A 21,472-nucleotide genomic window follows, 5' to 3' on the forward strand; every position below is an offset into this window, starting at 1 on the left:
CATTTTTCAGAAACAGTGTAGCCTCACAAGACCTCACCTTAATTGTATTTCCACTGATTAGAAATATGTGGATTAGGTGAGAAACACAAACAAGACCATTATTTTGGACTTACGGCAATGCTTTTGCCAAATAGTCAGATAAATACATCAAGTAAAATCCTTTTGAGTAACTGTATCAAGGCACAGAAGAAGTGAAATCACCTTCTTGTTCAGGAAGGGTATTTTCAGCCAGGTTCTCTGTTAGACCCTATCAATAAATATCACTTGCTAGGATTCTCCTAATCCAAGCCCCTAACTCCCCTGGACTGAGTGACCTGCCAATGCAATCCTGGCTCCCTATCTGTCTAAAGACTTGAATTTTCCTTCAGAGCAAACTAGGATGTGAGCTGGGTTTCTATGAACCCACACACAATGAGAACACAGCAGGTATGTAACAGATACAAATGTGGCATCTGAAAGATGCCTGTTTAAAGAACACAGCATTAATATCTTGCAGTTTGAACGGGGGGAAATGGAAACCTTCAGCAGCTACACAATGCATAGAATCACAGAGTAGCTTGGGTTGGAAGAGCCCTTAAGGACCATCCAGTTCCAACCTCTCTGCTATGGGCAGAGCAACGAGATTGCTCAGTTGCCAGCAACTAGATCAGGTTGCCCAGGATCCCCTCCAACTTGGCCTTGAATGCCTCCAGCAATGCCTCCAGCAAACCCACAGCTTTTCTGGGCAACCTGTTCCTGTGCCTCACTACCCTCCGAATAAAAAAATCTAATCTCAGTCTTCCCTCTACTGTGTTATTACTATTTGCCCATATGGAAAGTCTGTCTCTCATGATTTTAAGCTCCAAGTACTGGAAGGCCACAATGAAGTCTTCCAAGAGCCTTCCCTTCTCCAAGCTGGATAAGCTGAGTTCCCTTGGCCTTTATTTGTAGAAGAGGTCCTCCAGCCCTCTGATCATCTTTGGGGCCACCCTTATGCATCTGAAGGTGCTTTTCATTATCAGGTTCTCCTGGACACAACCGTCCATGGAATGCCAACAAAGCTCACTGTAATTATGGTCTCTACATAAGAAAATGATAAAGGAATGCCAGTGTTTTAATAGACAAGTCACATTGGTGTGAGAAACGATTATGCAAGGTGAACAGCGGGGGCCCTGACCACAGATTACATTGCTGTGACTGTTTCAGGTAGATCCAAAAAATAACTGAACACAGGAAGTTCCATATGAACACGAGGAAAAAATTATTTACTGTGAGAGTGACAAAGCACTGGAACTGCCCAGAGAAACTGTGAAGTCTCCTTCTCTGGAGACAGTCAAAACCTATGTGAACATTTTCCTGTGCAACCTACTGTAGGGAACCCACTTTAGAAGGGGAGTTGTATTACATGATTTCCAGAGGTCCCTTCCAACCTCTGTGACTCAACCAGAGAGCCACTACAGTGCGTATGCCTCCGAATTTTCCAAACCCACAGCCCAGGACAACCAGACAGACATTTCTGCTCCCCCACTGAATTCATACATGCATCTGCCACTACAGACAGATGCCTGTTCAGCCTGTTTATTTTGCGGCACTTCACAAAAAAAGCAGAACAGGATGCAGAGCTCCACAGCCCCTCCACACAAGGATCCAAGGCCCATCCCGGGGTTTGACCATGACTTGAAGGAAGTTCTGCAAGTTCTAGAGAACCACTTCAGGTGACCACGTGCACAGCTGCACCCAGGGGAGCAGTAGCTTTAACCGGACAGTTTTTGCAGCTCTGATGGATAGACCTCCTGGTATCATCTGTGACCCCCGGTTAAAGAAACAGAAGTGCAGCTGATAGCAGAGCTGAGCCAAGTGATACCTTGGTGGCACCTAGGAGCAGCAGTTGTTTCCTTTTGCAGCAAAAAAGCTAGATGAGGTGGTGGAATTGAAAAACTGCAAGTCCAGATTGAATTCTCATGTTGCAATTTTCTTTATGGAACTTTGAACAGCTCTGCAGCTAAACCCTTTATTCACTGAGCAGACAGAAAAAAATGATGATAACACAATAGCTAAAATACACAATTCTCACCAATTATTCAAATCTTAATTTTCGACTCCCCTGGAGATTTTTAGCTACAGCTTGTGTGGAACAATGGGAGCTAAAATACAGATAAACTTTTTTTTTTTTTTTTTAATTAACTCATGCAGTTAATAAAATATAACTTCTGGTAGTAGACTTTATGAAAATGTTCAGACCTCACAGCAAGAAACTTCACTGAAGGTTGACAAGTAGGAAACCAGTTACCGTGTACATGGGGACACGAGGGTTTAAAATTACCTATATAATTAAATGAAAAGTACTACAGCGTGAGAGCAGAAGGAGTGAATGTATTTTTCTGTAGGCATTCTGGATTTTGATATTACTTTCAAGGACAAAGGTTTACTAAGATAACTGAATATGCATTTAGAAAGAACCTCTGTGTTTATGGAAGGTTCCTTTCTTCTGAGTTTCACACAATTACAATTGATAACTTAATTTTCAATCAATTCATCCAAGTACAGCTGCAAACTAGAAAGAAAGCAGCCTAGAGAGATGCAAGGTTCGTGTCCAATTCAAAATGGGGCAGAGGGGGAGTTACTCATCAGGCAACAATTGTCACAGTGGTTAACAATTGTGACAAGGGCCAGCTTGAATGAAAGTCTTACGGAGATACCTAAGGTTGAGAAATTGCTCTGGAAGCATCAAGGGAACAATGTTTTCTTTCTTTCTAATTTTTTTTTGGACTTTTTCCCAGATCGGTTTCAAATTGAAAACATTACAAAAATGGTTATTCTTACTGTGTTCCAAGCTATTCTTTTTGGCTTCTTTATAAAATTTTAACAAGTATATCTTGCAAAATTACAAATGACATCTTTATGCACAAAAATGTCACCTTAACTTTTTGGGGTTTGTTTGTTATGTTTGTTTGTTTGCTTTGCTTTGCTGGGAGCCATTTTTTCCTAATAACGTGATTGGTGCCTCCATTTTCACTTCAGTGGTGTCCTAACATTTTAATCTACATGAAGATTTTTCTTGTACCTCTGAATCACCTCGGAAGGATACACTTGCAAAATAAACACAGACATTCACTGGCCTGGTACCCCTGCAGATGAACAGAAAGCTTCTGAAACACAGACAAGGCAGTGATCTAAATTAACCTGAATATTATCCAACAGTGGCATTAGAACATGATAAGCTATAAGTAAGGCTGTTTGCACTGTAGTCTTGTAGATGAGCTTGCTCTGGAACAAAGACGATCGTTTAACTCCGTCCTGTTGTTCTACACATGCTACACTGCAAGGTGCAGTGGTGTTGTCTGGTTAATTCCAGTATAAATAAAGATGTGCCATTGTTATTTTCATATCAGTAATTATGAATAGTAGCTCACTGGATCGGGTAATGAAGTTATTATGTTAAAATCGTAAAGTAATGAAGTTAGATTCCCCTCTCAATTAGCATAAATGGCATTTAGACTGGCAAAACTTCCAAGTGATGAGATATTTAAAGACACTCAGAAATACTTGTGATAATTACCAAACTACTTGCCAAGAACAAAACAGTCAGGAATTCCCTATACACCAGGCTTGGTATATCCATTACATAAATAAAACAGTCACCAGCTGCATGCTCAGGTCCACACGTAACTCTCATGGGTGCAGAAAACACAGCTGCCCAAAATCAAGGCCACCAAGACAGAGACATGAACCCCACAGAAGAAGACATGGTTCTGTTTCGCTCCTTGCACTCTACAGGCAGCAGCCTTCCATAGGTGGGTGCTCCTGGGGATGAGCCAGGTCATAGCTTAGCCCAGACACTACGGAGATCACAGCTTCTTGTTCACAGCACAGCTTTGACCAGTCTGAGTTGTGCCAGAGGACTCCTCTGCCATCGACTCTCCTCTCCCCTCTCAGAAAAAATATCCGGTCTGCAGAAAATTATTTCTCTATGGAAGGCCTGAATTATCTCAGTTACCAAATCAGTTTTGTGAATTAACAACAAAATTAATTACCAGCTGAACATTACTCTTCTGAGCTATACTCTATGCTGCTGTCAGTATCATCCAGCAGTTGGAAACAATGCACTAGCTATTAAACTGAAGCAAGAGGAGATAAAAGCTAGCAGGGGCTCCTAATGAACTTCAGATGGAGATACTGAAGGTTGAAGGCTTCTAACAGGTTTACTAGCGCCCATCGTCCACCCATTCTTGTTTCCTGTCAGTATTATTCCTGTTGGTTCGTGTGATAAGCATTAAGGCAGTTCAATTCCTCCAATGCTCTACCGTTCTCAAAACAGGCCTAAATCTCTTCTGTTTTTCAAAATTCACATATATATATTTATAACTCTCTGTTCCTCACTAGGGCTTAACTTGCACTAAACACTGACTTAAGTCTCTCACATATAACAAGAAGCACTGCCAAGATGAAGCAGTTTCCCTTGTTACACTGAAAAAAAAAAAACAAAAAACCCAACACACATTTACATGAAAAAAAAAAAAGAAAAGAAAAGAAAAAAAAACAAAACAAAACAAAACAAAAACCTCCAAAACACACATAAAAAATCCATCTAAAAAATCCCCCATATCCTAATTGGTGTTTTAAGGAAAATTTGAACACTATTCTTTTGGGAGGCAGGAGGCATCAACATGCTTTATCAGTTGGTGTTCGATAGGAGTGTGTGTTACTTGAGGCACTTCCACAATCTGGTTGTAATTTCCTCCCGTGGCTCTTTCTGTTGGCATTAGCTAAGAATTTCTGAGCACGTCTGTCAGGGACGCAACGTCAGTCTTCAAAATTTTGTGTCTTTTATGATCAGTTCCATCTATTACTAAAAGAGCTGTTGTTGCTCCTTTGGCCAAACTTTGTACATGAAAAATGAGAGGTGTCAAAATTCAGTAATGAAAAGGTAGCTGCCCAGGGTTGTGTGTGGGAACTGAGCAAATTACATCAGAGAGGGAGGGAGCAATTAACTTACGAGACATAAGGATTCACAAAGATTTCCTCCAAAAAGATCCAGAAGAAAGTAAATAAATGGATGATATTGTAATCAGATCACTCAGAGACCATCTTTCATTACAGTGGGCCACAGCAGTCTCCAAAGCAAAGAATGGGAGTCAGGGAGTCTCTGCAGAACTGGGACTGAATGCAACAGGGAAGCTAAGAGTGGCAGATGGAAATAAAAAGAAGAAGGAATTACAATGGGAAGTCAAAACAGCCATTAGAGGCACATCAGTAGCTACCTGAAACCCAGATCTCAAGAGCAGGTCCTTTGTACCTGCAGCATCAATACTCCTCATTGCTAACTTCTGCCAGACGTGCCTGTTGTTGCTCCATGCAAACAACTTGCTTGGGAAATTCGCTTCCACAACTGCTTATTCCTCTATACCAGAAAGTCTATATACTATACCAGAAAGTCTGCCCATTCTAGGAACTGTCTGTCTGATACGTGATAGTGACACTAATGACTTCAGGCTGTTCCGCTTCTATTTCCTTAAGCTCGAAGCTGCTCACAGTAGGTGTTTAGTAGTAGAACCTCCTATGGGATTCTGTAAAGTCCCTCAGTGTTTGGTTTAGACACCAACAGTTTTAAACCCAGCAAGGCCTAAACGGGAATCACATAGAATCATAGAATGGCTTGGGTCGGAAGGGACCTCAAGGATCATCAAATTCCAATCCTCCTGCCACATGCAAGGTTGCCTATCACAAGAACTAGTAAACATCAGATTGCCCAGAGCTCCATCCAGCCTGGCCTTGAACACCTCCAGGAACAGGGCATCCACAACCTGTCTGGGCAGCCTGTTCCAGCACCTCACCACTCTCTCAGTAAAAAACTTCTACCTGACATCCAATCTAAATTTTCCTTCTTTTAGTTTTAAACCATTCTCTCTTGTCCTATCACTGTCTACCCTTGTAAAAAGTTAATTTCTCTCATGTTTATATTTTCCTTAATCCCAAGCTGCAGAACTTTTTCCAATTTTCTGACAACTTTCTTCCTGTCCTGGTCTAAAGCAGACATGTGCACAAGCACATTTGAACACCGACTTCCACAGTACTTTCTTTTTTTTCTCAAGAACTGCAAGATACCAGATTTTAAAATCTCAACTTGAAGATTATTGTAGTGCTCAGGAAAGAAAAAGGTATCTGCAGGTAAGTTTAACCAGTACACGCTGACAATTTCAGGTAAAAATACCTGCAAGGAAACCATAAGATCTGAAAATCAAGTAGTATAACCCCAGAAAACTTATCAAGATCAAATTTCAGCCAAAATATCCAAACGTACCGAGGTGAAGCAATGCAGGGATAGAACATTTGAATATCCTTAACTCTGCAACAATGCAAGATGTATTACTTGAGTAGTAACAGAAATATTTGAAAACCAGATCAGATTAGCTGAATTTTATTTCATCTTCCGAGTTTTCCCTCTTGGTTTTGTCACAGACTTTTTTCTTCACAAGAATGCACATTCACGGCTTGTAGCAAGAAAGCTGATTATCATACATTTGTCACTAATTCTTTGTTTTGTTATTTGCGATCTGTAGGTACTCTCTATTACTGACTTTCACTTCTGTTTCCTCTGCTTGACAATTCCACTTAGCAGCTGCCTGCCTCCAAGAACCAGAGTCACACCGTAAATCAGTACTCTACAGTACCTAATGGGTAACAATAAATTCCTCACAGTCAGTGGCACAGTGTCTTCTGTCCCAGCTTCCCTTGTTTGTGCCTCCAGAGTTGCAGGCTCCACGCTACATTGATTTTGCATCCAGCCATGTACAATCTGCCCCTATTACTATGCAGTTCACATGAAGTGATACAAGTCTGTGATTAACTGCTGGTACTCAGTAATTTTTCAGGTGCAGACTCCAAAGCACGAGACAGTAAAGCCATACCATTTTTACTACCTGCCTCTCATCATGCCATAGGAACACAGAGGTAACCAGGAGTTCCTATTGCAGGAGAAATATAACAAAGTGGTTTTGTGAAGAGCGCATAAATCTCATTTCAGTAGAATATTGCTTATGTACTTGACTCATAAAAACTGCCTTTTTGGCAAGACTCACTAATAAAAAATGCTAGTGGCTGGACTAGATGCGTGTCTGTACATTCATTGCCAGCACTAGCACACATTTCTTTGCATAAGCAGGGCTCCTAGCATTGCTAATTACTGAAGTTGGTTGACATGTTCCATTATAAGCCATGTCTTCAGGTGCCTGTATGTTTATCAAATATGCATACATGTAAATTTAGCATGCTGGATATCTGCCTCAGATATACACAGATGCACGCCAAGAAAATTTCATGCAGAAATTTGTAGCAGTGAGGTTAAGGTTATTTTTACTCATTAAAGATTTCTGATTATCTTTCTTTTCACTCCCCATATTAATTTGGTGCAGTAATGAGTTTACTGAGCATTTATCTTTCAGTATTATATAAAGCTACATTAGAGATCAATAACCTCTCCAAAAAAACAGCCTCTCCAAAAAATTTGGTTTGGGACATCTTTGGCTTCACAACCTAAATGCCCAGCAAATCTTTTCTGCGCTGAATATGTTGCAGACTGATGCTAAGGCACTTTTTCTGCAATGCAGATCTAAGTTCTTTCTGGCTGTGCTCTGTCTGGGTGTCTCTCCTGCATGCAGGAAGAATCTTGCTGAGTATGTATGAAGAATCTTGCTGTGCCGAGTACTACACATGAGGAAAACACAAACTCACTGCAGAAGTGGCTGCATTGAAGGAAGAGATGAAGGTAGCAGGGAGGACTAGGAGTGTGGGTGGGAAAGAAGGAATCGGGACAAATCAGGTTTGGGAAGCAAGGAAAATAAAACTCTGCTTTGTAGTGATCATAGGCTCGAATGGAGCAGCAGCTTGAGAGAGCAGGTAGCAGAGCAGTTTCACAGGGAACTGGCAACGGGATTTACTGTCAGTTGGCTGGCTCACATACTGTCTGGGTGGGAAGAGGTTAGAATGCGTTAAAATTCTACAGCCATCCAGCAGCCCTTGTGGAAGCCTACTTCATCATGATCAAGTGCCACCAAAGTCCTGCTCAGGCTGGCATTCAGAGCAACTACTGAAGTCAAGGCAGGGCAGAGCAAGGCAAAGCTTCCTCAGCTCCCTGTCACAGGAAAGGTCAGTAGCAGAATGGCACTGCTGAGTCACAGCAGCTGAAGATGCAGAATGCTTTTACTAAAAAGGTGTTCTAGCCTTTGTACAGCTAGGAAAAGAATCTGAGGTTTGCACAGGTGCATATTCTCAGACTATCACTAACTTCACGAGTTTTACTGCATGGCACAGTTTTGGATTGAAATCTGGCTTGCTCAGGCTGCTCACATTCTTAAAGATTATCATTTCTTCCTAAAATCCTTCTCTGAAATATGAGATCAAGAGGAAAAAAATACATAAAAAAGGACACAGCTTTACCATTCCTGGTAGAGTCATATGTCATCTCTCATCCCATTGCAATCAACAAACAATTTGCTCCATACAAGACAGAAGGACCCAGCCCAGAATTTTATATTATTGTTATGCACAGATTATATTATTTACAGATAAACCCAGCAGTGCTATCTTATCTGCTCTGCCTTTGGTGGACTGGTGTAAGGAAAGGACTGATAGGCACCAACCTGAGTGAATGAGCTGGGCTGTAACAAGTTACCTGCATTTCATCCAGGGAGAGAAAAGCTATTTCAGAGAGACGTTTGCAAACAGCAGATTTTATGAGCTGCACTAACACTGAGACTTTAATGAAATTCTGGAGCCTACAGGCATACAATGTTTTTATGTAAATCAGCTTAACTGCGAGTTGTTCACCATCAGCATTTGCAAGTGAGCAACATATTCAAGAAAAACTTGCAATCCTCAAAGCATTTTTATCTGAGTGGTAGCTGAGTCCATAATAACTAGAAACCAAGATCTTAAAGTACTAACTGCAGGCAAAATAAAATACATGGTTACCTATTTATGACTGAGATTACACAAAACAGCTTTCGAAATGCAGCAGTTATATCAGCTTAAGTTCTAAAATAACATTTATATTTTAAAACTGCTTGCCACCTTGGTTACAATTGACTCAATGATTTTCTTATCAAAATTAATTAGTACATCTACAGAGTTTTTGCTGTCACTGTTCTCACTTCAGCACATTGTGACCACATAATCTACTCTCCCTATTTCACCTGTCTATCCAAGTAACTCTCCATTTTTGCTCAGCCACTCAAATGAATTCATTGGTTATGAAGGTTTAGACTTACACAGGAACAAGCTTTCAAAAACAGCACGTAGAGGCATGATCCATCAAAGAGGAAGAATGGGCAGAGCTGGGACTCCTTTCCCTATTGCTATTTACAGCCACTGAGTTGTCCTAGATGAACAAGTCCCTCCTGCCTGTCCCGGGGACACAGTGACATCCTTTAGGCTTCTAGGTATTACGTCTACCTCAAGTTAATTGTATCCTGCAGCAGAAGCCTGGGAACCACCAATTCCTTGATTTTATCAGGGCAACAGTATTTTAAGGTCTTAATTAAATAACCATGACTGCATTATGCCTTCAGGCAGAGCCTTGAGCAAGAGATAATTTATGAACTTCAGAAATAGCCCTAGGAAGCCAAGTGCCTCAAACACAGCCCTCTATACCACAACAAGTTTTTATTCCCCTTGATCTTCAAGTATGAGTGGAGGAGGCATTGCTGCTGATTAACAGAAGTGGAAAATTACATCAACCTTCTGATCAATTATTAGTGTTTAGAAGGTATAAGCCACAGCTTTACTCTATGCCTGCTCTGTGAAGGGAGAAAAGAGCATGAGAAAGGACACCTCTCAACTCCAAACCCAGCTAAGTACAGACTCATAGAGACTCAGACCTCGGGAGGACTCACTTTTGTATTTACACCAAAGACAGTTTTAATTTAAGGCACTTGCTACAGCATTTCTTGGGCTAGTCTTTGATCACATCTGATAAGCATAACTGAATTTCATGTTAGAAACAGAGCAGCATTGCCTCGAGTCAGTTGTTCACATTTTTTCCCAAGAGCCACTTTTGAAGGTGTGTGCATGCCAAAACTAAAGCACTATAGAGCTCACCATTTCCCTACTCCTCCTGCACATTATGCCCATTCTGTCACTACTCAGCATACTCTTTCAGACAGGAGCCTCATCTATTCATATTTCTAGGCGCTAAGCTTTCTTTAGTTGCTGTTGGAATGGTTTTCAACAACAGTTTCTTTGCTTTTAGCAGCCATATTATGCAATATTAAAATTCCCAGTATCTACTCTGATCAGGAGCAATGGAAGCCAATAAAGCACCTGCCATGCAGTATCCTTCTATACAGGCAGTCTTGGAGCGAAGTCTTTGGAGAACAAACACAAGTATTACCAAGCAAATATCTTCTGCACATGGGTGTAAAAGCAGAGACAGCAGCTTAGCATTGTAATTGACAGTATCACAGTAAGGACTGCTTTTCTTATTTTCATACATTTATCATACTTCTGAATCAGTATGCATGCATTCCTTTCACATCTGAAGTTATTTTTAGTCTAATATTCCCATGACAACTAAGGTAGGAATGGTCAATTTGAGAAGCTGGCTCAATGAAAAGTCAAAACGCTGAGAGAAGAAGCTTCTTAGTGGTAAGATTCTATTAGTCACCCACTACACTAAGCACATTGCTGTTTGTTGCTGCTCCTTCTAATCATCACATTTAAAAACTCACTTTGAGCGACTAAGAGAATTACACAGCATGTTTTCATACAATACTGTTCGTTTCTGTTGCAGTGTGAACACACCAATGCAAGCAGAAGACAGCAAAAAGCTAATAGAGATCAAAGTAGGAGCTCATAATTGTTCTAGTAACTCCAAACTTGCTACTGGCCCCAGATACCAAGAAGAGTAAGTAAAGATGCTGTGGTAATCTTAACGCTACTGGTAACGCACTGCACTTACCAAGAATGTGATAGCAAGTATTACAATTCACATTTTTGGTTTTCCTCGTTTTACCACAAAGCAGAACTATTTTCACAGAATTTTGGGAGAGAATTATTTGCAAAATTTGGAAGACCAAAATGAAGGCCAGTATTCCAGGCAATGGAAATAGAGGCAAGAAACATGTTAGAAGCGAAAAGCCCAACAGATGGTCTGCTCCTCTCCTTTCACCTCAAGATGACTTGATTTTATTTGCAAGGCATCTGATCGTATGTGGCGAGAGTAAGGACAATTGCACCTGGGTTTAGCACTGCAGTTCTACTGAGCACAAGAGGCAGTTACAACATGGATCTGGGGCAGCAGACACTGAGACCTTTAGCACACTGGTCCTGGACTCCAGTATCTGCTTCGCAAAAATTTGATTCCTTTCACATTACTTTTCTCTACTTTGCCACACTGAACGGTATTAAACAATATATAACTCTATCACTAAATACTTGTTACATTATTAAATACAAATATGAGGTGAATAGCTTTGCTCTATAATTACCAAATGAACAAGCTTTCCTGAAGCTGTTACTCTGAAAAACAGCACTGTGCAAGGTCTTCTCATCGTATGCTATGTGACGGTCCAGTAAGCTTTAACTAAACAGAGCAAACAGACTTCTGTGCCTTCACAACAGAGAGCAATTCTCTTGTTTATACGTTCAAAGCACTTATAATTAATTGAGTTTGTCCACTCAGAATCATGAGCCTTTAATAAAAGCTGCATGTCACATACACTGCTGTGGTGTCGCTTTTTTCTCTTCTCTTTCCTTAGACTTACAAAGGCTTTGTTTTAGAGCAGCAAGACATATCTTCCTTCTATCTGTTGAGAAACTGCAAACAGAGAAAAGACAGCTCACACCCTTTGGCACTCGCAGGGATTTGTAGGCCACACTGGATACATGGGACAAAGCCTTTGCCTCAGCCTTTTAGAACAATTCTGCCAGAATTACACTCCCAAGCTCAAGAGGGTGGCAATATGCACAGTGGCATATGCAGGTTTGGGTCGATTTAACCTTTCCAGTGAGGACTGGTAAAGGGAAAGCAAATTTGAAGCCTAGATTACCTGAAGGCACACAGGAGATCTCAGACCTGAATATGTACACACAGCCCCTTCTGTAGCTCTCTTCTTTCTCTGCAACTGTACAACCCTCACTAATTAGAGGATCTCAGATGCTGATAGCCTACAAAACATCTTACAGAGAAAAGCCCTTGGCATTCTAGTGTCACACACACTGATCAGTCTCCTTATCATGGAGATCACTTCAATGGCAGCTCACAGAATGTCTGACACATAATGTCCACCCCCTGCAAGTTTCAAAATCACTGCTGCTTCACATGATGATGTATTTGTCACCACCTCCTCTGAGAGGGACAGAAAAGCAGAGTAGGACCCACAGATGACTTCAAGATGGAAGACTTACACGGTGCTCCCTCTGTTCCTCTTCTCACAAGTGAAGCTGCTCAGGTCTCTCTTTAAAGGGAAAGTTAAGGTAATACATCTATTTACTTTTCTAGGAACTATGATTGTGCTCCAGGCACAGTTTTAGATATTTGTATGCCATTAACAACGCCAATACCTGCCAATGAGCTTGGTCCTAAGAGACTCATCATGTAAGACTCCTTTTCAGGTAAGCGATTTACAGGCAGATCTGCCTACTGGGATGATGCTGAGTTGTGCCATCTTCTTTTGATTGTAGCTGCACTCACAGTTATACGAAATGCTGGAACATAGCATTGAGTTCTCTGCTCTCTTCCTCTCTCTGTCCTCTTCATGAGGACAGACTCATCAAACACTACTGCTCTTCTGCAGCTTGCCCATAAAGTCATCTTCTACAGGAGCAGACTTTGACTTTGGCAATTCCCTTTGTAACTCCGACTACAGAAGCACAAAGCATGCAACGTGCTGCATTTGGTTGAGCCACTCTGCAGAGATGGATTTGTTCTGACTTCACATGGCCCCACATGGGTTGTTCACCCATTCAGGAAACTGTTATTCACAAGGGCATTTTTTAAGTTGTTGCTGCTGTGGTGCCTACTGTTAATTCCCAGGGAATTTTTAACACAAAGCACAAACCATTAAGAAAGTGCAAAGAAGCCACACTATACATGTCATTATTTTCCACCTTAGAGCCTGGTCTGCAGGCTCCTGTCATAACAACTTTTCTTTTTAAAATATCAGCTTTTGTTCATCATCTATTTCCAGTGTAATAACTGGAGAAGAAAACTGCTGCCATCACAAAATGAAACATGGCTTTATAAAATCCATCAATTTCAAAGTATCATACTTGAAACCAATAAATAAAGGGGGTTACAAATAGGTTACATGAAGTAAAATATACTGACTGTAAAAAGATCAGTGAGCCAAATGATAGGTACAGAGTATGACTGTACTATGTTTTCACATGCAATAAATTTATGTAACGGTGGGGAAAAAATTACTGATACCAGATACTACATTTGTGCAGGTAAAAAATTAACATAGTGATACATCAAGCAATGGAAGTACTACATTGAAACATTCAAGGGGACAAAGAATTGTAGGCAGCATGGGTGAGGAATTGTGGAATTACAAAGGTTTATCCCCTAGCAAATGCCTCAAGATGTACACGGGGGGACTGGAAAGAAATGGTCTTCAAATCACTGTTAGTTCCTTTTGATTAAAAACTGCTATACAAACAGCAATATGTCAGTCACCTGAAAATATCTACCAGGTGGCCATTGCTTTCTCTCTGGCTTTGTACCTTCATGCTTGGTCCCACAGTGCACATCACAGTTGTTTGTTTCACTAGCTGGCGCTTATATTTTCAAGCCTTCAGAGCTGCTGTTCTGACAGCAGTAACTCCCAGCTTGCTCAAACCTATCCAAGCTGAAATTGCTGCAGTCACACAAGCAAGTGACAGACAGGAAACACTGTTGTATTTTTTTTTATAGTTAAAGACTCAGGTCTCAAAACACAGCACACTCAACTCCCACAGAGTTTGCTGCACTGTGCAAAGGAAACCCTAATGCAAATCCTCAAAAGCCCGAGCAAGATCTAGCAGATGTTATGTGACAACACACAGTAGGACAGCTACACAGAGCAGACTGCAGATAACCTATGCTACTTTAAAAGCACTTTTTCAGAAATAAGCTTGCAGAGAACCTATAAAAAATCAAAAGCAGAGGCAAAGGGCATCTGAAAAAAAAAAGGAAGAATTAACAGAGGTGTATTCTAGTGTAAATTTGCTTTGAATCACCTGCACATTCATAACACCTACTATTGCTGATTTGTAGCTGAGTACATATTGTATATTGGTTTGCCCCCCAAACTCTGACGGCTACATATTTGAAAATTCAGCACTTAATGTAATGTTGGCACATGCATTCATACCTCCTTCAGCCCCAAGCAAGTGATTCTAAGCCTTTGCATGTCCATATGCAACATTAAAAAAGGAAAATGCTGCAGTCTGAAAGACAGGACATCTGCTGCCTGCGCCTGACATAAAGTTGGAGACTCCAGGCATCCTGCAAAACCTAGGCCACTGCTTTGCTGTCTCTAGCAGAAATGCACAGCATTCAGCATGCGGGATGAAATGCACTGATGTCAGGAAATCTGGGTTCTCTTAGAACCTGCAACCGACTCCAAAGGAGATAAAAAATGAGACAAATCCTTTCATGAAGTGGTTTTCACAGTAGTGGGGCTGTCCTTTGATTACAGGACAAAAGAGTGGTCTTCTGTGAAGCAGTGTTCAAGAGAAAACTCAATATAAACTCTAACAAAGCTCATTAGCATCCAGGAGTATCTAGCTCAGCAGCAGTTAAATTTCTAACAGGTGTATTAAGGCTGGTGAATCTGTCTCTGCAGAGGTAAAGCACCACACGCATGCTTCTGTACTGACCTGAAGGTATTGAATCAAGCAGGTCATCAGGGGATTTAGCTATACTTATTACTTAAGCTGCTGTCAGTCAAGTAACTCTGAAATTGAAAAGTACATTTGAGATTTCCTTCAAAGCATTTGTTTGTTCAGATGTTCCCTACATCAGTTTTCTCTAAAATCACAGTTAAGTTTTGTGCCTTAAAAACTCCTGGGCTGTAAACCTATCCTTCCCAGTCATAGAAAGCCCACTGACAGCATAGGATTTGGTCCTGCACCTTGGAATCTTGCCCTGCAACCACAAAGGAAGAAATGGAGAGCAAGATTGAAAGCTGCTGGTCTAACTGGCAGTCTGGGGGTGCCTACACTGGCACACGCAGGAAGGTAAAGGACCCTCTTAGTGGGAGAACAGCTCTTCTGGCATGCAAACCAAAATAAACATGGTTATAGTACTAACAGGCAGAAACAAGAAGGCACTGCAGATTCATAAACCAAACAGTTCTATCTGCTGGTGGGGGTTCACTAGCCCCAGGGGAGCTGTCTCCCACCTGCAGAAGTTGCACACTGCCTTGTGGAACTTTGCTGAGGTGCTCAAATGTGCCTGTGCCCATCCAATTATTACAATTCTGCAACTTAAATATTCTAAGAAACAACTCATGCAGTCATACAAACATTTTCAGGCAATGTGGTTTAGCTCACTCACCAGGTCAGAAGGAATCTATATTAAAAAAATACAGTAAGTGTGGGGTTTTATTGAAGGTATTTTTCTTAGTAACCATCATCATTAAATGTGTCTTTTTTAGCAGTGTTGAAAGCAGAAAGGTTTTTCTTCCCTGTATTACCTCTGGAAATTTCAGTCTGAAAAGTAAATACTTGAACTCACAGCTGCTGTGAACTGGCATCACCTCCTGCTAATGGATCCGTACTTGTTTGTGCCTGTGACACATGCAAACTACTGCGTTTCAAGAAGAGGTCCTCTACTGCATATGTATAGTCCACAGCTGAAGTCTCAAACAGGCTCTGAGGATGCACACATTTGTCTCCCAGCAAAAAAGCACATAAGCTGTGCATTCTCAAGTTGGTCTTCAGAGAAATCAAATGTAGATGGTCCCCTTGTATGCTGCTGCCGCAGACATCCAGCTGCTGGCTGCTACACTAAGAATCCAGAACAGGTAAATGCATTTCTGGTACTGTTCTATAGTTTTTCATTTTCCCACCTTCTTGTTGCCTTTGGAATTTATCTCCCATAAAGTCACCGTTACAACTTTGGAGACTTATTTGCAGACACTTTGTTGGTAGATACTTGTTTGAGTCAGTTGCCAGCATACAGCAATCTCTGTCAGCCTTGACAAGCCATGGCTTCCAAATGAATCACCTTTCAAGGGCTGAATAATTTATAGTGCACAGTGGAAAAAAACGAAACAACAACAACAACAGCAAGAAAAACAAAACATAGCCTGCTGAATGTTTTTAATTTATTGTAGCGCCTGAACTATGGGCTGCTTGCGTGATAGCTGCTAACAGCCTGATTCATCTTTTGTTAAAGCCAGCAAACAGAAAAATTCCTAACCCTAATTCCAGTGCATGCAGGCCATCCCTACCTCTTATTTTACACCCAAAAGAAATAGTCATGCAAGCTGTAATTTGTTCATTTCACAATCATATATTACTTAGTCCTTCTCCAAAATATTTCCAAACTTCATGTAGCATTTCTGCTTGAAATAAACTTGCTGCGTGCACTACCAACCAGATTATGTACTCCACAGTACATAATACACACAGGTCATCTAAATCATTTATGTGTGCCAAAGATATACTAGTTAGCATTTAAATGTATCTCAATTGCAACAAATTTATGAAATTTAGAAAAAGAAATAGATTTTATAAAGCAAAATCAGATTCTATTTTCCAAACTGTACAAAATTTAAATGGGCTAGTTCAGAAGCAGAACATTTATCTTTGCATGTGTTATATATATTTAAAAGGCTCCCACCGAGGCATTTGCTAACAGAAGAAAGCAGAATATGAGATTTTTTATCTATCATAGAGGTTCAGCACATTTTGTGGAGAAGCAGAAATTGCAGGGTTCCTAGTAGCAGTGTTAAGGCTGTGCTGAGAGGTCATTATGAGCCCAGTTTTCAGGGTTTCACAGCTCAGTCACAAAACCCCCATGTGTTGCTTTTAAACCATCAAAGCAAATTTCATTTCTGAAGCAATTTTAGTTATTTTTCCTTGTTGTAAAAGTGCAGAAGAGAAAAAGAGAATAATCAAATTTTCATACTTTTCTATGAATGCATAACTAGAGGAGAGAGTTTATAATTTTAGATGAGCAAATTCTGATACTTCTTGGTGAAGTCCTTATCCTGTTAAAATGAACAGCTAGATCTCCTGACTGCAGTAGGGAAGGAATTTCAGTCTCTACATACTGGAGGAGTTCAGGTCCTGCCGTTCACAGGGCTGCTCTGGAAGGACAAGTGCCTCCTCCATTTAATTGCTCAAACCCCACTGAAAGACACAAAACAGCAGCCTGAATACATATGAACATGTCCTCTGCACTAGAACGTGATTAGTTAAAAAAACCTTCTGTCTTTCAGCTACGTGCAGTCCCACATCTGAGCCCCACACCTCTCAAACCTCTGGGTGACCCGAAGCAGCCCTGCATTTACTTGCCATTAGCTAACTTGCTAGCAGACAAGGCTGTCAGAAATAGCATCCAAACATGAACTAAGCTATCCAGATGGCTGAAATTGGTAACAAGGACCAGGGATCAAATGGTGCCTCCAGAAAGGATGTGTTAATGAGAGGCTGCTTCTGGCAGAGGCAGCACGGACAATGTAGGGGTTGCAAGGTCTTAAGTACTACAGATGACTGCTGTGGTTGTCTCTGAATTGAGCCTGAGTCCAGAAGTACAGTATATTACATATTTACATATGTAAATCCAGAAACCCTAGGCAAGCTATGGGAAGGAAACAGTCTCACCTTTCCATGAGATGTATGAGCTTGTGCTAATTCCTAGTGCTTTCTGGAGTAATCCAGGTTATAAAGTGACTTTAGTAGCACTTAAGTGCTGTTCAGTAGATTGGACAGCTAGATAGCAGGGAGACAAACCAAGACTCTGAAATCTCTACAGGCCCCTGAAACACCCTGATGTATCTGTAGACTTCTTTTAAGGGATTTGAGAAAGAGAAGCAGAGCTGTAGTCACACATCATAAGCCTGTGAGGCCTGTGCTAGATAACTGCAGCATTAAAACACTTTGCTGTGTGCAGACTGATTCTCAAAGCCACAGGCAGGGGAGAGAGATCTGTATGAGATCTTCTCATCACAAAAGCAACTTCCCTAAATGTTCTGCCTGCTGGGCGTAGAATTGAGAGTCCTTGCCATGAGCTGCTGGGAAAACTCTCTGGTGCCCCTCGACTGCAAAAAGATTATACATTTATACACAGTGCTTGGTCTCTTCATGTTTATGCTTTCCACTTTCCATGTCTTGTACTGCTGCCAATCAGAAATCTGTCTGGGGGAACACTGCTGGCAACTTACAACATCCACAGTTTGAATTCTGATACATATGCATCAGCCACTTATTTCTATCCCCACCTCCACCTCCCTTCTGTAACACAGCTGCAATTTGCTTCCTAACCAACATCTATTTTTTTTCTACTGATGCAAATGGCTTTTAAAAAAACAACAAACACTCTATTCTTAATTTCATGTGTTTTATTTACAACTTGTTTTAAAATACCAGGTGAAATAGTAATTACTTTTCACAGTTTTTTTTTTTTCCTGAGCTTTCCAAGGGATGGCAAACATTATCCACCAAAGGGAAAGGGTCAGCAGAAAATATAACCTAGAGACAGAGAAATGCCATCTTTGAAAATGAAATAAGACTTGTTTCAATGTGAGGGTGCTCTACACTAAAAAAAGTTGCCCAAAAGGAAACTTTACTTGATGATATTCGACATTTTACTAGTAGATTTCTTGAGCAACCTGCTCTAACTGGACCTGCCTTGAACAGACGACCTCCAGAGGCCCACTGCACCCAAAGTTATTCTATGACCGCATTCATAGCTTCCTTACAGTGTAAAGGGATCTGTAAAAGGAAACAAGATTATCAGTATATGCAACCTAATCACATAAAGCTCCGTTAATACAGCCCCTGAGTGAGAAGGCTTCAGACTCGTGTCTCTGATTCTCAGGGATGAGACAAGAGCTGCAAGTGAGCTGCGACAGCTCATCCCACATAAAGAAACATGTCACCTCCCTACACCTCCGCTTCCTGCCATCTGAGAAGTGAAGAAATACCTGGTAGATGCACAGGTCCCACCACCAGGAAGAAGTGTCTGCAATAAATACCACTTTCTACTCTTAGAGGTCTCACTGCAGCGGCTGCTTTTAACAAAGGAGGCTTGAAAAAAATCCACAGGCAACTTTTGAAGAGAGAACACATAATGAAATCAGCATAGATAACTTAATGAAAGGGGAAGGATGGGAAAAAAAAAAAAAACATTTTTATGGAGACTTAATTAAGAAACAAAGTCAGCAAAAATATCTATTTCAAGATTTATTTTTAATAAATACTTTTAGCATTGATAAATGGGAGGAAATTATATTTGCTGTTAATGGGGTAAGGTAAACATCCAAAGAATTGTAAAGTTCAGAGAATAGCTTAGAAGCACAAAACATTATTCTGAGTTTTTCAAGATCTTATAACCAGTATTAAAGACCTTGCAAAAAATGGTTCTGCTGTGCTCAAATTCCAAACTCTGGGGGGAGAAAGTAACTCATCCATGCTGACCTCCTGCTCTCCGAGTAAGTCATTCTGGATGGAAAATATCCTCTTGGAATCTGGGATTCCTATAGCAGGAAATCCTGGATGAGGAATAAGTTAAAGCTAGATTCACTAACTAGTCTGCAAGAAAGATGAATACCAAAACGGCTCCTTCCATCATTTATGCACTTTTTTCAGAAGCAAGATGAGTTACTACAGCACTACATCATAGATAAAATTCTGCTTGCTCGCAGCAGGTAAAACCCTCATGGAAGGTCACAGATGATTTTCTGCCTACTAAAATTGCCCAAATATAACAGGATTACCAAAATAAATAAATAAATAAATAAATAAATAAATAAATAAATAAATAAAAGAAAAAAAAAAACAACCCATAAAATCCACCAAATTTATAAATGGTAAATTATTGACACTGATCTATTATACAGGATTTTTAAGCTAGTTATTGTCTTGGTCAATAGATAGCCCACTGAGTTTGCTCACTCAGGCAAGCCCTTGAAGTAACCTACTACATTTTGCTCTGAGACCCCCATCTCTGGGTTCCAGTGTCCATAATCTTGAATATTCAAGTTCAGTGGTGCTGAGATCTTACACCAACAAGGCAGACTCCTGAAAGATTTTGCATCCATCAACTGAATTTATACCCTAATTTTAAAAACACGAATACATTGTTTTCTGTTTGTTCATAATTTGTAGGACAATTGCTGAAACGAGGCTTGCTAGCTCAGCACTGTTTTGGAGCAAATATAACCTTTGGATTCATGTGCTGATAACCCTTCCAATCACAGCTGCTTCCCATTTACACTGCATTCACCTTCTCATGTAGAACCTCATTGTTTTTCTACCAAAAAAAAACATCCCCACTTGGATCAAAATCTGCACCTGGGCTCTCTGTGTATGGTTGCACGTAAAAGGTGCTGAGCTTGCAGGAACACAGATGCCATGTGCCAGGGCTTCTTACTGATTTCAGTGGGAATTTATTGGCTTGTAGCAGCTTCAGAAACATGTTCAGTGGAAGAATTCAAGGAAGAGCACAGGGCCCTATGAAAAAGAGAGGGAATCCATCTTCCATGGCAATTTCACCAAATCCCTAGACACCACCATCTAACCAGAATCACCAGTAATATTTCACATTGGCAAAGACTAATTTGTGAATCAGAGATAACATTGTAATCTCTTCCTAAAAGTAGTAGAACAATTATCAATCACAAAACATTACCTAAGCTATACAGATCCATTAAAATAAACTATGAGATGACTTCAGCATCCATTCTGTGGAATACAAACATGCAAAGTTCAAAGAATCAAAGCAGTACCTGTTCAGGCACTGCTCAAATACTAGATGAGAAGGATACAGTTGCTAGCCACACTGCTGCATTTCAAGACTCCCTCTTCATTTCTTCAAGTGCACTCCTGGATGACACAGAAGTTAAAGGAAAAAAGAAACCAAAACCATACATTATGCGCAGGAGTTCTGAAGCAAAAGCAAGTACAATGTGTCTGAGGATACTGCTGGTACATGATGAGCACATGCTACTCCCTGTGGCATTATGCCCAGTACCTACTTGATATCTTCAGTGGGACTAGAGAAGAGAGAACGAAGCAGAGCAGAGCAAATCAGAACTTACAGCTGCCCACAAACACGGGCATGGAAAGCTCAAGGCATTCCCAACTCCTGATACCATTTCACTGAGAACTGTTGCAAGGATGCACAATCTCTTTTCAGTTTCCCGGCAGTGGCAGAGCTGCTGCCTGCCCCTGTCCCTATCTGTTTCTCATGAAGGGTGCTAACAACAAGCTCAGAGCAAGACAAACACCCACTTGGACAGAGTGAACTACGGAGATGAAAGAAACAACACTATAAGTGAAG

General features: G+C 40.7%; 1 protein-coding gene across 3 annotated transcripts in view; it reads right to left on the minus strand.

The window, feature by feature from the left end:
- Positions 1 to 21,472, minus strand: part of HECW1 (HECT, C2 and WW domain containing E3 ubiquitin protein ligase 1) — a 236,233-nt gene that overhangs the window by 110,106 nt on the left and 104,655 nt on the right. The window lies entirely within an intron of this gene.

The sequence above is a fragment of the Lagopus leucura genome, unplaced genomic scaffold (genome assembly GCF_019238085.1).
Source record: "Lagopus leucura isolate 7727_CA_CO unplaced genomic scaffold, USGS_WTPT01 Super-Scaffold_100157, whole genome shotgun sequence".
NCBI lineage: Eukaryota > Metazoa > Chordata > Aves > Galliformes > Phasianidae > Lagopus > Lagopus leucura.